Raw genomic sequence first — 19,245 nt, forward strand, 5'->3', positions numbered from 1 at the left:
TACATGGAATTAAATATCTACTTCTCCTTAACTCTTGCTCCTACTTGAGACGCAGACGTCCCAACTAGAGCTCTGGAAATGCAAATGCGCTACGCTAAACGCTAATAGTATTAGTTAAAACGCAAACGTTCATTAAAATACACATGCAGGGTATTGAAATAAAGCTACACTCATTGTGAATCCAGGCACCAAGTCAGATTTTTAAAATGCTTTTCGGCGAAAGCATGAGAAGCTATTATCTGATAGCATGTAACACCCCAAAAGACCCGTAGGGGATGTAAACAAAATAATTAGCATAGTCGGCGCTACACAAACCGCACAATAAAATATAAAACATTCATTACCTTTGACCATCTTCTTTGTTGGCACTCCTTGATGTCCCATAATCAATACTGGGTCTTTTTTTTCGATTAAATCGGTCCATATATAGCCTAGATATCGATCTATGAAGACTGTGTGATAAACGGAAAAAATAGCGTTTCATAACGTAACGTCATTTTTTAAAAGTTAAAAAGTCGACGATAAACTTTCACAAAACACTTCGAAATACTTTTCTAATGCAACTTTAGGTATTAGTACACGTTAATAAGCGATAAAAATCATCAGGAGGCGATGTAAATTCGATAGGTGGTCGTCTGGAAAAAATGTCCGGAAAAAACTCAACCAATACATCAAGTTGGAGGTCGGAGGGAATCGGTTCCCTTGGGTCGGTTCTACCAAGAATCAAATCCGAAGCAAATGAGAAGACTCTAGACATCATGTGGAAGCTGTAGGTACTGCAACCTCGGCCTCATTTAATACGGTTCACCTTTAACAATGGGTTGAAGTGGCGCATGGATATTTTTTTCCACTTTCAGTGATCAGATTTTCCTGCGCTTTTCGATGAAACAGACGCTCTGTTATAGTCACAGCCGTGATTTAACCAGTTTTAGAAACGTGAGAGTGTTTTCTATACACACATACTAATCATATGCATATACTATATTCCTGGCATGAGTAGCAGGACGCCAAAATGTTGCGCGATTTTTAACAGAATGTTCGAAAAAGTAGGGGGTAGGCTTGCAACCGCTGTGTCAGATTTAAAAAATGCTTTACAGAAAAAGCACACCATGGAATAATCTGAGTACAGAGCTCAGAGACCAAAACAAGCAATACAGATACCCGCCATGTTATGGAGTCAACAAAAGTCAGAAATAGCATTATGAATATTCACTTACCTTTGATGATCTTCATCAGAATGCACTCCCAGGAATCCCAGTTCCACAATAAATGTTAGTTTTGTTTGATAAAGTCCATCATTTATATCCAAATACCTCCTTTTTGTTCAAGGATTTAGTACAGTAATCCAAATGCGCAGGCACAAGGTCCAGACAAAGTCAAAAAAGTTATATTACAGTTCGTAGAAACATGTCAAACGATGTATATAATCAATCTTTAGGATGTTTTATCATAAATCTTCAATAATGTTTCAACCGGAGAATTCCTTTGTCTTTAGAAATTAAAGGGGACGGAACTAACTCTCACGGACGTGCGCCTGACTGAGCACATGGCCTTCTGGCAGACCTATGACTCAATCAGCTCTCATTCTCTCCCACCTCACAGTAGAAGACTGAAACAAGGTTCTAAAGACTGTTGACATCTAGTGGAAGCCTTAGGAAGTGCAATATGACCCCACAGACAGTGTATATTGGATAGGCTAAGACTTGAAAACCTACAAACCTCAGATTTCCCACTTCCTGGTTGGATTTTTTCTCAGGTTTTTGTCTGCCATATGAGTTCTGTTATACTCACAGACATCATTCAAACAGTTTTAGAAACTTCAGTGTTTTCTATCCAAATCTACTAATAATATGCATATCCTAGCATCTGGGCCTGAGTAGCAGGCAGTTTACTCTGGGAATCCTTTTCATCGTTAAACCCTTTACAATGAAGATCTGTGAAGTTATTTGGATGTTTACGATTTATCTTTGAAAGACAGTGTCCTGAAAAAGGGACGTTTCTTTTCTTGCTGAGTTTAGTTGGTAATGTGTTTTAGTCCGAGGCAGTAGGCACCACTGGCAGTAGGCACCACTGGCAGTAGGCACCACTGGTATCAGGAGTCTGGAGACCAGTCTGTCATACAACCACTCTGGCATACAGCCACTCTGTCATACAACCACTCTGTCATACAGGTACATAGGACTGTTGACACAGCAACACTGGCAGTCATGAGTCATGACCATGAGTAATGTCCTCTTATGCATTCTGGACATTAGTTGGTAGTACCCACTCACTAACGACCATCAGATAGCTAATGGCCTGGTACTCAGGGCTCTATTGTCCCTTCAACCACTCTGACATCATTGCAAACGTATTTCGAAAATCACATCAAACACTTATCATCAAAACAGTATTGTTCTTTTAAAACTCACATCACTGTGATGATCAATTTCAAGAAAGAAGTTCAACAACAAGTTGAAACTAAGTGGAATACATGGTCCTTGTGGATGTTTTTTCAAAGCCTAACACAAAGATAATGACAGTGCTTTCTACGGTGATGATTCATTCAAAACTCCCATATGCATATTACGGCCTATATATGAGCCCAAGCCCCACAAAAAACTGAAATAAAATAATGATTGTGCCATTATATAATACCAGATTGATTTATTTTGGCAGGGATGGCATCTTGTGAAGTCATTTGGATTTTTACGATTTATTACAGACTTTATTTTTTAAAACTGATTTTAAGATGTCTTTAGTACATAATTGGTCTAGCCTATACTCCAGAATTAAACAAATTCTAGTAATCACCTTTGAGTGTGGACTGTATTATTATGCATACTGGATGGGCTGGTTACCTTCTGCTACGCTCCAAACTTTCTATTCATGAGTCTGGGGGAGAACTTATAGGCCTATGCTATGCTGTTGGTTCGCCTACAATTACATAGAATTTGTATTTGATTTTGTATAGCCTAGTAAAAAGGCATATTTCTATAATTAATAGGCTGACACATTACCTTTAGCTGCAGAATATCTATTCTTCGTGCATTTCCATCTCCTCTCTCTCCTTCATTCCTTTCTCCAGCATACAGAAAGAAGGGCTGTCAAACAGTTTAATGAAATATGTTTTGTTGTGAAAATATGTTACTATTGATGTTCCCAAACAGATTTCACTTGGTTTCCCAAATTAAGCACTGGTTAGCTGCATGCACAGGGTTGGAGAGCCCATGGCATACAGAGCACTGGTTAGCTGCATGCACAGGGTTGGAGAGCCTATGACATACAGAGCACTGGTTAGCTGCATGCACAGGGTTGGAGAGCCCATGACATACAGAGCACTGGTTAGCTGCATGAACAGGGTTGGAGAGCTCATGGCATACAGAGCACTGGTTAGCTGCATGCACAGGGTTGGAGAGCCCATGACATACAGAGCACTGGTTAGCTGCATGCACAGGGTTGGAGAGCCTGGTTAGCAGCATGAACAGGGTTGGAGAGTCCATGACATACAGAGCACTGGTTAGCTGCATGAACAGGGTTGGAGAGCTCATGGCATACAGAGCACTGGTTAGCTGCATGCACAGGGTTGGAGAGCCCATGACATACAGAGCACTGGTTAGCTGCATGAACAGGGTTGGAGAGCTCATGGCATACAGAGCACTGGTTAGCAGCATGAACAGGGTTGGAGAGTCCATGACATACAGAGCACTGGTTAGCTGCATGAACAGGGTTGGAGCCTATGGAGAGCCCATGGCATACAGAGCACTGGTTAGCTGCATGAACAGGGTTGGAGAGCCTATGACATACAGAGCACTGGTTAGCTGCATGAACAGAACATGGTTGGAGAGCTCATGACATACAGAGCACTGGTTAGCTGCATGAACAGGGTTGGAGAGCTCATGGCATACAGAGCACTGGTTAGCTGCATGAACAGGGTTGGAGAGCCTATGACATACAGAGCACTGGTTAGCTGCATGAACAGGGTTGGAGAGCTCATGACATACAGAGCACTGGTTAGCTGCATGAACAGGGTTGGAGAGCCTATGACATACAGAGCACTGGTTAGCTGCATGCACAGGGTTGGAGAGCTCATGGCATACAGAGCACTGGTTAGCTGCATGAACAGGGTTGGAGAGCCCATGACATACAGAGCACTGGTTAGCTGCATGAACAGGGTTGGAGAGCTCATGGCATACAGAGTTTGGGGCGAAATATCACAAGTCCCACAGCAAGAGGCTGCATGCATTTCGAACAGTGGTTGATGCAAGGAGTGAAACAGTAGCCTACCTGCATTATTGAAAAACGAACCGTAGGAAAGTGGACTCCATTTTTCCTCTGCCCCTGTTCCTGCCCATTTGATAATGGAGCATTCTGAATCTAAACTAATTTGACATATTAGTAAAGACAAGATTAAATTGAGAATAGTCTGATGGGTGAAAATATGATCACTTGATGAGAGAACAGCGACTTTCTCAAATCATCAAGAGCCTATAGTCACATCATGCTGCCCATATATATTTTGATTTAAGACATTCCAGGTAGAATGGCCTTACTGAAGAGCTCAGTGACTTTCAACGTGGCACCGTCATAGGATGCAACCTTTCCAACAAGTCAGTTCATCAAGTTTCTGCCCTGGTAGAGCTGCCCCGGTCAACTGTAAGTGCTGTTATTGTGAAGTGGAAACGTCTAGGAGCAACAACGGCTCACCCGCGAAGTAGTAGGCCACACAAGCCCACAGAATGGGACCGTTGAGTGCTGAAGCAAGTAAAAATTGTCTGTCCGGTGTTGCAACACTCACTACCGAATTCCAAACTGCCTCTGGGAGCAACGTCAGCACAAGAACTGTTCATCGGGAGCTTCATGAAATGGGTTTCTATGGCCGGGCAGCCGCACACAAGCCTAAGATCACCATGCACAATGCCAAGCGTTGACTGGAGTGGTGTAAAGCTCGCCGCCATTGGACTCTGGAGCAGTGGAAACACATTCTCTGGAGTGATGAATCACACTTCACCATCTGGCAGCAGTCCGGCAGACGAATCTGGGTTTGGTGAATGTCAGGAGAACGCTACCTGCCCGAATGCATAGTGCCAACTATAAAGTTTGGTAGAGGAGGAATAATGGTCTGGGGCTGTTTTTCATGTTTTGGGTGAAGGAAAATCTTAATGCTACAACATACAATGACATTCTAGATGATTCTGTGCTTCCAACTTTGTGGCAACAGTTTGGGGATGGCCCATTCCTGATTCAGCATGACAATACCCCCATGCACAAAGCAAGCTCCATACAGAAATGGTTTGTCAAGATCAGTGTGGAAGACCTTGACTGGCTTGCACATAACCCTGACCTCAACTCCATCGAACACCTTTGGGATGAATTGGAATGCCAACTGTGAGCCAGGCCTAATCGCTCAACATCTGTGGCCGACCTCACTAATGCTCGTGGCTAAATGGAAGCAAGTCCCTGCAGCAATGTTCCAACATCTTGTGGAAAGCCTTCCCAGAAGAGTGGAGGGAGATATAGCAGCAACGCTGGGACCAACTCCATGTTAATGTCCATGATTTTGGAATGAGATGTTCAACAAGCAGGTGTCCACATACTGTACACTACATGACCAAAAGTATCTGTAGACTAGGTGGGAATCTTATGACTAAAGAGGCTTCACCTATAGCTTTTATTTTGACCCATAAGAGTAGGATTAGAATGTTTCTATTCTCAGCAGTTTCCTACTCTGAGACACGTTGTGGATACGGGGCCAAGGTATTGCCCTCCGGCCAGTAACAGTTGTATGGCTTCCTAAGTCACTCTTTATTTATCCTGATTTTGGGATGCAGGTACTGGGTTCCTGTCATGTGCTGTATGCAGCAGCGGTTCACACACAGCAGCACAAAAAGAAGTTGTTCCAAATGAATAGGAAAGATGTTTCGATTACTCCTGGACAGTCTCCTATGTGTTTTACAGTAGCTCTGATACAGTGAAGCCCTAGTGGAATACAGAAGGAATAGAAGAAATGAAACAGTGACCTTCCTGAGGTCACTGACTGTGAGAGTCATACCCACTGAGAGAGAATAGCATTGAGGATTATATAAAAAAACAACAGAGTGATGCTGATGGAAGAGAGAGAGAGAGATTTTTGGAGTGCTTAAAAAGCTCATGTAACACTCCAGTAGGCATCAGTGTACTCTCCTCAAGGTGAGTCCTAAACAAACACAGAGAGTGAGAGAGAGAGAGAGAGAGAGAGAGAGAGAGAGAGAGAGAGAGAGAGAGAGAGAAAGAGAGGGGGAGAGAGGGGGAGAGAGAGAGAGAGGGAGGTAGAGAGAATAGTTAGATCTATATAATTTAGTCATTCTTTTCTTCATCAGGGGCGTGAGGCACACCAAAAATCTGAGGAGGCACAAAGTACGCGAGGATGGTACATAGGGGGACTAGGCCATCCAACCGTATATTGGAGAATTTTGCATTTTTCAAACACCTGAAACAGTTTTTTTCTGCAATCTAGAGCCATAATCATCACATAAAAATGTCTGCATATCTAAGTATACCTTTCGAGCCTCTGTATCCTCCTGACTGGCGATTCTTTAATTTGAAAGAAACTAAAGAAAAAAGAAAAACAATATATTGATTCTCTGCATGTCTGCTAAAACCTGGGGAAAACATTGAAAGGAATGTGAGTCTTATTCAGCACATCTAGTTATTGCTTGCTTTTCTAAAGTCTACCAACCTTGCCAGCAGTCATGCCAGCTATGATAGAGTAGCCAGCTTGTCAAACTAACTTGATTGATAGGCTGAAATGTCTTCTTGGTATCTAGTTATGAGGTTGGGAACCTATCTAGACTAGCTAAAGCCAACTTCATAAAATAGGTGGCTAATAGTATTACAGAGAAACAATATGTATTTAATAGGACAAATCTGAGGGGGAATGTGCCCCCCTTTGGACTTGACACCTCTGCTCTTCATGATGGGTATACAGTACATACATTGTTGCAGCGTGTTAGGGAGAGGTCCACATTTACATAATAGTTATCTGGAGGCAATGGGTTTCATTTCAGTCGGGGAGGTTTTAGTATCGGTTTTATTTTGTCCAGGGGAGGGTCATGTAATTTGTAATCAATTGAATGTCATATTGCTCAGGGTTTGAAAATGAGTTGCTTATTATAATATCTCATGTGTGCCCAATGATGCCCCTCATCCATGATTTTCTGCTGGGCGTGCAATATCAAGTGCACCTGGTTTGGTCTCAGTAAAATGATCCATAGCCTATACCGGCCTTTCTCAAACCCCGTGTCTGTGGAGGAATGCGTGTCTGACTGCAGCATATTTGTATTGAATATGATATGGGTGGGGGGGTTTATGGTCTGCGCCCTATCTGACTCAAATAAATACTTGCCATAGGCCTACCTTCGTAATGCGCTGAACTATGCATGCCGCAATAAAATAATTGTGTTGCCATGACTAAGTCTAGCTACAGCAAAACACACACACACACACACACACACACACTCTCTCTCTCTGGATTTGTTTCAAATAACAGCTGCCCGCCAAAACCGGTCTGTGTGTTATGTCAGATTTGCCTCAGCAACGACGCCATCGAAAATGCGTTTAGAAACAAAGCATCCATATCCCAAGGATAAACCAGACCATTAAAAAAAAAGATTATCAAAGGAGATGAACCAATCTAACAAAAAAGATGCACAATAGTTTCCCAGACAATGAGAGTTTACTGAAGACTTCATACATACTCTGAAAACCTTGTGAAGACTTACAGAAAACGTTTGACCTCTGTCATTGCCAACAAAGGGTATATAACAAAATATTGAGATAAACTTTTGTTATTGACCAAGTACTTATTTTCCACCATAATTTGCAAATTAATTAATTAAAAATCCTACAATGTTGATTTTCTGGATAAAAATAAATAATTGTCTGTCATAGTTGAAGTGTACCTATGATGAAAATTACAGGCCTCTCTCATTTTTTTAAGTGGGAGAACTTGCACAATTGGTGGCTGACTAAATCCTTTTTTGCCCCACTGTATATTCACTACATGAAGAATGTCTTTGTTTTAAAGAGTTGCCTCAGAATACAAATGCAGGTGAAATATTATGTGTTCTGAATGACTACATAATGGGACATGGATTATGATGGGACTGTTATATCGGGATCTGTAAGTCTACCGACGAGACTGCGTCTCAACCTATCCATGCAGGGAAGCGCAAGTGACAACTTCCCAGCAAACAATAAAAATGCTGATTTCAAGCAAAAAAACTGGGCATCTGGAGAGACCGAGAGGATAGAATAATTTTCGATATGCTCCCCCTATTCTCAATTCTGGCTGACATGGGTTATGTAGACATGGATCACATTTGTAAATTGATGAGGTCACATCTGAGCCAAACTCTGCTCAAATTTGAGGATTACTTCCCTTCACAATCTGATCTAAGCCCGGGAAAGCAGTGGATGTGTAATCCCTTCACCCGCACTTAAGCATGTCACTGGTTCTTGATGATAAACTATTGGAGCTGTCCAGACCAAGTCCTGCGCACTTGTTTTAATGAGATTCGCCTGTCGACATTCTGGCTGTTCAGAAGCAGAGAATACCCGCAACTCAGAGAGATGGCTGTGAAGACGTTAATCCTCTTTCATTCTACCTACTTACAGTGCATTTGAAAAGTATTCAGACCCCTTCTCCTTCTATACATTTTGTTACGTTACAGCCTTATTCTAAAATGGATTGGACATGATTTGGAAAGGCACACACCTGCCTATATAAAAGGTCCCACAGTTGACAACTCTGGGTTGGCGCCCCCCCTTGGGTTGTGCCGTGGCGGAGATCTTTGTGGGCTATACTCGGCCTTGTCTCAGGATGATAAGTTGGTGGTTGAAGATATCCCTCTAGTGGTGTGGGGGCTGTGCTTTAGCAAAGTAGGTGGGGTTATATCCTCCCTGTTTGGCCCTGTCCAGGGGTATCGTCGGACGGGGCCACAGTGTCTCCCGACCCCGCCTGCCTTAGCCTCCAGTATTTACGCTGCAATAGTTTATGTGTCGGGGGCTAGGGTCAGTCTGTTATATCTGGAATATTTCTCCTGTGTTATCCGGTGTCCTGTGTGAGGTTGTATGCTCTCTCTAATTCTCTCTCTCTTTTTCTCTCTCTCTCTTTCTTTCTTTCTTTCTTTCTCTCTGAGGACCATGCCTCAGGACTACCTGGCCTGATGACTCCTTGCTGTCCCCAGTCCATGTGGCCATGCTGCTGCTCCAGTTTCAACTGTTCTGCCTGTGGCTATGGAACTCTGACCTGTTCACCGGACGTGCTACCTGTCCCAGGCCTGCTGTTTTCAACTCTCTAGAGACAGCAGAAGCGGTAGAGATACTCTAAATGATCGGCTATAAAAAGCCAACTGACATTTACTCCTGAGGTGCTGACCTGTTGCACCCTCGACAACCACTGTGATTATTATTATTTGACCCTGCTGGTCATCTATGAACATTTGAACATCTTGGCCATGTTCTGTTATAATCTCCACCCGGCACAGCCAGAAGAGGACTGGCCACCCCTCATAGCCTGTTTCCTCTCTAGGTTTCTTCCTAGGTTCTGGCCTTTCTAGGGAGTTTTTCCTAGCCACCGTGCTTCTACACCTATATTGCTTGCTGTTCAGGGTTTTAGGCTGGGTTTCTGTACAGCGCTTTGTGACATCAGCTGATGTAAGAAGGGCTTTAAAAATAGATTTGATGATTTGATTTGACAGTGCATGTCAGAGCAAACACCAAACCAATTGTCCGTAGACAGTTCCAAGACAGGATTATGTTGAGACACAGATCTGGGGAAGGTTACCAAACAATTTCTGCAGCATTGAAGGTCCCCTAGAACACAGTGGCCTCCATCATTTTTACATGGAAGAAGTTTGGAACCATCAAGACTCTTCCTAAAACTGGCCTCCCAGCCAAACTGAGCAATCTTAGGAGAAGGGCCTTGGTCAGGGAGGTTACCAAGAACCCAATAGTCACTCTGACAGAGCTCCAGAGTTCTTCTGTGGAGATGGGAGAACCTTCCAGTGGGTCAACCATCTCTGCAGCACTCCACAAATCAGGCTTTTATGGTAGAGTGGCCAGACGGAATCCACTCCTCAGTAAAAGGCACATGACTGCCCGCTTGGGACTCTCAGGCCATGAGAAACAAGATTCTCTGGTCTGATAAAACCACTATTTGGCCTGAAAGCAAAGCGTCAAGTCTGGAGGAAACCTGGTACCATCCCTACAGTGAAGCATGGTGGTGGAAGCATCATGCTGTGAGGATGTTTTTCAGCAGCTGGTACTGGCAGACTAGTCCGGATCGAGGGAAAGATGAACGGCATAAAATACAGAAAGATCTTTGATGAAAACCTGCTCCAGAGTACTCAGGAACTCAGACTGGGACGAAGGTTCACCATCCAACAGGACAACAACCTTAACTTCTGTCATGACGTTGGCCTGGGGGAATTCTGGGAACGTCAGAAGGTGGGGGGAAACTAACTATATTCTGGTAATCCGAGCAATGGAACATATGCGGTGGTACTTAATGAATATGATGTCAGTTCGGTTGTCATCTGAGACATTCTCATCAATGATCAGATGACATAAACTCTACAGTGGAAAGTCTACACATCAGTGTTATCGGATTCACATGGAATTGGTGTTCAATTTAAATGTTTGAATATGAAATTATTTGTGATGGGATGAAATGTGATGTTAGCTTCTAAAATGAGAGATTGGGTTTTCATAAGATAGGGCTGCTCAATCAGTGGCCCGCCCCTGTGAAGGGACGTGGGCTATAAAACCTTTCAAACATGCACTCCTCTCCCTTCCTATATAAGCCCTTGACGACAATATAACTTCCTGTTCCGAGGATGTAGGACAACGGTCCTATGTCAGAATGTATCAGATAATAACTACAGAACAAAGCCAACATCAGCTTGAGCTTTGGTTGCGAATGGTATGATCTTTGAACTCTTATTCACTACAGATGTGATACCTCCTAGCCGTTGAGTTAGCAACAGCAGATGCAACGAGGGTTAGGAAGGAACAGACAGAGTATCCCGTCTATCACCCAAACACGCTACTACAATATATACAATTGACAACCAGAGACATTCTTCAAAGGACTCGGTTTGGCAACACGGCCTTCCATCTACCACCAACCTACCGAAGCTCAGCACAGAGTAAATATTTATTATATTTTCTATATACTTTTCCAAATGGGCGGTAATTTAGAATGCATCAGATACTCTATTTACGATAGCACAGCTTCTCCCTGTGTCCCTCAGTCTTCCCGCTCTTTCACTCAAACCCTGCCCTGTGTGATTAGTTAGGTAGTTAGTAAATAAATAATTAAACCCAATTTTGTATTGCTGATTAAAATTGTTAGCCAGGGTTCATGCAGAATTTACAACTTTCAGATGAGACTGAATTAAGACGATGATTGATATTGACTGCTATTGATGTAAAATATTACTAGGTCTTTAAGAGTTTATTCGGCAGATAACAGCTCTATAAATATTATTATGTGGTGCTCGACTCTAGTTAATTACATGTACATGATTAGCTCAATCAGGTGATACTAATTACGGATAAATTATATTACAAAATAGCATGTCATATCACTTAATCCGGCATAGCCAAAGACACAACACTTCTCTAGGGTAGGGGGCAGCATTTGGAATTTTGGATGAAAAGCGTGCCCAAATTAAACTGCCTTCTACTCAGGCCCAGAAGATAGGATATTTATATAATTGGTAGATTTGGATAGAAAACACTCTACAGTTTCCAAAACTGTTACAATAGTGTCTGTGAGTATAACAGAACCGATTTGGCAGGCGACAACCTGAGAAAAATCCATTCAGGAAGTAGGATTTTTTTGTGTGTGTAGTTTTCTTTTTAATGCCATTACAGTATCCATTGACTTAGGACTCAAATTGCAGTTCCTATGCCTTCCACTAGATGTCAACAGTCTTTAGAAATAGTTTAGATTTTATTCTGAATAATGGGGGAGTAAGAGCAGACGGAATGAGTGGACCCTGCCATGTCACAAAGCTTTTTCATGCGCGCAACCAAGAGAGTGCCTTTCTGGTTTACCTTTTATATTGACAACGTTATTGTCCGGTTGAATTATTATTGATTATTTAGGCCAAAAACAACCTGAGGATTGAATATAAACATCATTTGACATGTTTCTATGAACTTTACAGATACAATTTGGATTTTTTTTTGTCTGCCTATTGGGATTGCGTTTGAGCATGTGGATTACTGAAGAAAACGTGCTAACAAAACGGAGGTTTTTGGATATAAAGAGAGACTTTATCGAACAAAAGGAACATTTATTGAATAAATGAATGTCTTCTGAGTGCAACCATGTGAAGATCATCAAAGGTAAGTGATTAATTTGTTCTCTATTTCTGACTTGTGTAACTCTTCTAATTGGCTAGTTACTGTTTGTAATGATTTGTCTTCTGGGCGATGTTCTCAAATAACCGTAAGGTATGCTTTCGCTGTAAAGCATTTTTGAAATCTGACACCGTGGTTGGATTCACAAGAAGTTAATCTTTAAACGTGTGTAAAAAAGTTGTATCTTTTCTGAATTTTTATAATGAGTATTTCTGTATTTGAATTTGGCGCTCTGCAATCTCACTGGATGTTGGCCAGGTGGGAAGCTTAACCTCTCTAGGGTATGTGGGATGCTAAGGACACAGACAATGCAGAAGTGGCTTCTGGACAAGTCTCTGAATGTCCTTGAGTGGCCCAGCCAGAGCCCGGACTTGAAACCAATCGAACATCTCTGGAGAGACCTGAAAATAGCTCCCCAAATACAGGTGTGCCAAGCTTGTAGCGTCATACCCAAGAAGACTCAAGGCTGTACACGCTGCCAAAGGTGCTTCAAAAAAGTACTGAGTAAAGGGTTTGAATGGCATGCCCTGCTCTTGCTGATGTAAACCCTTTTTGTGCTGCCTAACCAATGACTGTGCTGTGTATCGTGGCACTTCAGGAGGCGAGTCAATATGTCACCCAAAAAAATGCAATATCTGTGTTCAATGACTAGGCCTACTAATGTCCTGTTCAGCTTGAGAGGGAGAGCGTGAAGAGGAGAAGGAGGACCGTAAGTAGTAGTAAGCTTACTATTGGTAGAATTTATTTTAATAAAAAATATGTTTCATTGCCCATAATGAAGCTATTTATCAGAGTTATTGAACTCACAAATAAACCATATTCAAGTAATTTACATACATTACTATGAAGCGGAAGCCACAGAGATGGACAACACATGGGTGCTGAAAGTAGGCTAATTCGAGAAGACCTAATTCATTTAAAACAGTCTAATTTTAATTAGACTTTAGGCTACTAACAACTAGAGGGCTTTGTGTTGTCGCCTATTTCTTCCTATTAAATAAAAGGTAGACCGACCTGTTTGACAGACTAAATTATATTCTACTATCCATAGATTTTGTCAGCCTATTCCTTCAGTCACCATGAACTCCTTAAATATCTCAGTGTCAATTAAGGGCTTAAGGTGTTAAGTTAAAACCAGGGCTCTATTTGAGTGGGTATGTGAGGGTATTGTGGCTTTTGTTTAGGAAAATCTTTGTTAACTTAAGATAAAATAAAAAAATTGAACTGATTATATAAAGTGATCTATAACGATGCTGGATGGAAAATGCCGGGGAATGACTTGACTCTGATGCATATGGGATATATTTGGTTTGCCTCTGTGACATTCAGAGGCTGCGCTACAACCTTCTGTAGCTGAGGAGGAGACAAAAAAAATGACTTTACTAGGGAAGTAAGGATTTTGTCACTATCAATTGAGGTTTCGCCATCTCAACAGGCTATTAAACAACATACTAACTCTAAATCTGTCAGAAGCAAGCAAGGTAGCCTAAAATTAATTATTTAGGCTATATTATTATTTCAATGATATTGCCTGCCATTTAAGAATTCAATTGTGAAACATTTGTGACACGCTATAGGCTGTCAGGAGCACTCAGCATTTCAACAACACTTCAACAACAACACATCAACAACAACACTTCAACAACACATCAACAACAGCACTTCAACAACAACATATCAACAACAGCCTTTCAACAACACATCAACAACAACACATCAACAACACATCAACAACACATCAACAACAGCACTTCAACAACAGCACTTCTACAACACATCAACAACAACACATCAACAACAGCACATCAACAACAGCACATCAACAACAGCACTTCAACAACAACACTTCAACAGCACTTCAACAACACATCACACAGCACTTCAACAACACATCAACAACAACACATCAACAACAACACTTCAACAACAGCACTTCAACAACACATCAACAACAGCACTTCAACAACAACACATCAACAACAGCACTTCAACAACAACACATCAACAACAACACAACAACAACACATCAACAACACATCAACAACAGCACTTCAACAACACATCAACACATCAACAACAGCACATCAACAACACATCAACAACAACACATCAACAACAGCACATCAACAACAGCACATCAACAACAGCACATCAACAACAGCACATCAACACATCAACAACAGCACTTCAACAACACATCAACAACAGCACTTCAACAACAGCACATCAACAACAGCACATCAACAACAGCACATCAACAACAGCACTTCAACAACACTTCAACAACACATCAACAACAGCACTTCAACAACAGCACATCAACAACACATCAACAACACATCAACAACAGCACTTCACCAACACATCAACAACAGCACTTCAACAACACATCAACGACAGCACTTCAACAACACATCAACAACAACACATCAACAACAACACATCAACAACAGCACTTCAACAACACATCAACAACAACACATCAACAACAACACATCAACAACAACACATCAACAACAACACTTCAACAACAGCACTTCAACAACACATCAACAACAACACATCAACAACAGCACTTCAACAACACATCAACAACACCACATCAACAACAACACAACAACATGCCCTTCATTTTGCATTTAGGCTGTAAAAAAAAGGTACAAAATAACTACTTAGAGTTAAATAACAATGAAACGAAAAATGTCTTATTTGCCTTTGAATTCACTTTAAGAAACATGAGTCTGGCCAGTGTTTGGTTTGAGGATCATGTGGTGAGCTAGCTATGCATGCCTAGCTTGTTAATTTAGCCTAGCAGATGCTCTTATTGAACCACAGTCAACACAAATCTGTTTTTTAACAACAATAAAATAGAATGAATTAGAAAATGATAGTTGCCAAATGAAAAATAAATTACAAGTGAATACCTGATGATATGAGTCTGCTGTGTTAATCAATTAATGGATTTTTCTCCAATTCATTGACGATCAGATACTTCAGTTGTAACTGGTTCTGTTGCTCTACATTTTTTACACTTGATGGACAACTTTTCCAAACCTGGCCTATCCTCTTTTTGAACATTAGCCTGTATAGAAACCACCACGTGTCTGGTGTTGCAGCATGTACTCATTAGTTTTCATGCTCTGTTGTGGTATTAAAAAAGCTTGTCTCCAGTCAGGTAAATGGATGTATAATTACATGAAATGCATGAATAAAAGGCTATTATTTTCTCGGACCGCAAATAAGATGATAGATTCATGCAGTGCTTTTATTATAATGGATATCTTTCTACCCTTGTCGTCTGTGGTCTGCGAATCCACAACCTTCTGGCTACTTTGCCATGTGATGCTTACAAAACCAAGAACAGTTCCTAAAACGGCATACCCAAGGCTCTGGTCTGTCCTAGGAGTGAGGGTAAACCGTAGGCATGTTCTCTGCTATCCACTTCGTTTTAATTGAGGGAGGATCCTTTTTTCTCTCCAATTGTTCAGGAAGGGTCAGGAAAATATATATTGTATTTTACTGAAGGGAGGGCCATCCATTTTAATTTCAGAGAGATACAATTTCGTCTAGGTATCCCTCATTATAAATAATGTACAGTCCCTTAGCAGTCTATCATTTTGCATCTATTTTAGCAGAAAAAAAAAAAAATGTAAATGCTAAAAAAAAAAAACTTTATATGACTAAAAGAGTATGCAAAGTTTGATGTGAAAATGTGGATGCGATTTGGTTATTTGGTAGGCTACAGTGCTGTGTGGAAATTAATTCAGTAAAATGAATTACTAGCCTGTGGCCCCGCACCCCTCTCTCTCGCTCTCTTCCTCTCTCTGTGTCATTAAGTTCAGGGACCCTGAAAGACCCTGATATGTGGAGTTAAATAACTAAGCCCTCCAACCTGTGACATGGTTTATATCCATGAGATTAGGAATCGTGGACACTCAAATTAAAAGAGGAAGAAGGAGGGTTGGCCACGACACCTTGACCAGGCTTGTGAACGAGGGGGAGGGGAGACCGCAGCATTACTGCGCGGATGCAAGAATCTCCATCTCTCCTGTCCCGGTTCTAAACGCTGCATTGGCAAACTCACAAAGCCTAGCTGATAGTGGAGGAAATGTCGATGACATGACACAAATAGGCTACGGTGGCCTACCCTACTGAGTACTCCCCCAAATCAAAATATTGATTGCTGATGATGGCTTTGTGTGCATTTATTTTAGGCTACACTACATAATGCCAATGCGACAAACTGTTCCTATAAAATCAGTGTGAGAATAAACATGTGCGAATGTTATCTGGAGAAACTGGAAATATCGGGGAAAACGCTGGTTATAATCCTTATAGATAAACATGAATAGTCTTGTTCCGTGATGATTGCAGCGTTGTAAAATAAATTGGACAGAGTAAAAAAAAAATGACAGCGAACCGCGGACACAAGCTGGCCCATATTTTAGTTGGCTACAATTCATTCCATTGATTCAATATGTCACTGCTGCATACCCATATTATCCTCGGGTCGTTTTGCAAGAGGAGATTTCAGTTAAATAAATATTAATTACTGTAGTGATGAAAAAAGTAGTCTTGCACAATGTCCTGTCCATTAATTTAAAGTGGAACAAAAATGATACAAACCTAAACATCTTACCGTAATATTGTCGCTGCGGTGGTCCCACCGGATGCAGCACAGCCAATAATTTATGTGATATATGGACCAACAGTCCATGCGAAGTCTCATCGTCCTGCTACCGGCGCACCGTTCCCGGTCCCCCCACTGTCCGATCCTTCACCGACTGCAGTAGTAGCCACTAGCCAGGACAGCGGCACATGTTTAGAGACGGCTCGAGCATCCGCTCCACTCACGCGGTTCTTGCATCTTAACTCTTTCGTCACCTCAACGAACAGTGCCTTAAACACTGATTAGCACTCAGAGCTGGGTCTTGTTCAGTAAGGGAGAAACATTTTGAAACTGAGTGAGAGTGGAAAGGGGGGATACCTAGTCTGTTGCACAACGGAATGCCTTCAACAGAAATGGGTCTTCCACATTTAACCCAACCCCTCTGAATTATAGAGATGCGGGGGCTGCTTTAATCGATATCCAAGTTATTGGCTCCCGGGGAGCACTTATTGTTGGCGGTTAACTGCCTTGCTCATGGGAAGAACGGCAGATTTTTCCAACTTGCCGGTTCGGGGATTCGAACCAGTGACATTTCGGTTACTGGCCCGAGTCTCTTAACCGCTAAAGTGCTACCGAAACTTGTCCAATTAGAACAAGTGTAGTTTCAATCTACCGCTGTGAAACGTTTTGCTCCAGTGTGCCCTACTGAACAGGATCCAGGCCTTTCTACCCCAGGTAACCAATTTGTCATGGGATAATCAGAGGACAGAGCAGATCTTTGTTATGGCCACTAACCTCCAGGGACCCTGACCTGCGGTATTATTGATTGATATGATTTATTTAAGTGTCATACACCTACTACTAAAAATAGTACCAATTTCCTTGTACTCGAAACATGTTTTTTGTTTTTTACAAATTGTGCAAATATACAATAATTGCACAGCCACAAACAGTACATTTCTCCTTCTCCTCCAGTCATTGTGAACAAACGGTGCAATCTCAAACACTGAAACAAAAGTTACACCTCTGCTCATCCCTTAACCAGAATAATTTAGGGTTAGCACCAGAAATGAACAAAAAAAGAACGTCTCAGATCGCCATACAGAGGGCAATAAAACACTAGATCACACCGTAGGAAAATTGTCGCCTCTTCAGGCACTCTGTTGAATGTACCCGTATCTATAGCCAGAGGGAGGGTGACGGATCTGAGTTGTGCACAAACTGACCCATTGGCTTTTTGTTAGGTTCAGTTTGTTAGGTAAACCCATCTAGTACAAGGTCGGTCCCCCCTTCACCTCCAGAACAGCCTGAATGGTTGCACCTGGCCAGCAACAATGTTCAGATACGCTGTGGCGTTCAATAATTGCTAAATTTTTATCAAGTGTCCTAACGTGTACCAGAAAAACATTTACCACACCAGAAGGCTACATCACTGCCACGGATCAATGGACTCCTGCTGGATTCATTGCGGTTTACGCCAAACCCTGACTCTGCCATCAGCATGACGCAACAGGAACCAGGATTCGTCGGACCAGGAGATATTTTTCCACTCAGCCTGTCTAAAAATACAACACCGCCCATTTAAGACAAAAAAAGCTCTTTATCTGACAAGCTTTTCAAAGATGTCTAGAAATGTATGTCACTCCCCTACTGCTGACTACAAATGATTTATAACGTGGGGCTAACAACTCACTAACCAGCAAAGGATATGAACAAAATGTGCACGCGTGGCTACATGCAGCTCTCGCATTGATCTCAAAACACAAAGGGAAAGGGGGATACCTTGGTTGCGGTCCAAACACTTAAAAGACACACCCTCGTTTTATGCCCCATCACAATCCTTTTTATTTCACCTTTATTTAACCAGGTAGGCCAGTTGAGAACAAGTTCTCATTTACAACTGCAACCTGGCCAAGATAAAGCAAAGCAGTGCAACAAAAACAACAACATAGAGTTACACATAAAAATGCTTTCTTAGTCCAAAATGCAAGCCGAGATCTACCGCTCAGATTATTTTTTAACATTACTTAAAAAACGTAAACCTACGCAACATTAACCAATTAAAACAGTACTGTAACAATGAGGTTTGTGCAGTAAGCTATAGGTCCAATACATTACCACCGCATATCGGCTTTGCTTGAATTGCCATGCCAATGCATTATTGTTCGTGCCATAATTATTATTTTTGAAATCTAAATTTGATGCAGACTGTATGATCACACCGGTAATATATCAGTTATTGTATT

General features: G+C 41.7%; 1 protein-coding gene across 1 annotated transcript in view; it reads right to left on the reverse strand.

Annotated features, from left to right (window-relative positions):
* The window catches only part of LOC112256893 (transmembrane protein 229b-like), a 30,519-nt gene extending 12,929 nt beyond the window's left edge, over positions 1–17,590 (reverse strand). The window contains exon 1 of the mRNA XM_024430451.2: positions 17,030–17,590. The gene's annotated coding sequence lies outside the window, so the exon portion shown is untranslated. The remainder of the gene's footprint in view (positions 1–17,029) is intronic.
* Between the last annotated feature and the right edge of the window lie 1,655 nt (positions 17,591–19,245).

Source organism: Oncorhynchus tshawytscha, linkage group LG08, assembly GCF_018296145.1.
Source record: "Oncorhynchus tshawytscha isolate Ot180627B linkage group LG08, Otsh_v2.0, whole genome shotgun sequence".
NCBI classification, from domain to species: Eukaryota; Metazoa; Chordata; class Actinopteri; order Salmoniformes; family Salmonidae; genus Oncorhynchus; species Oncorhynchus tshawytscha.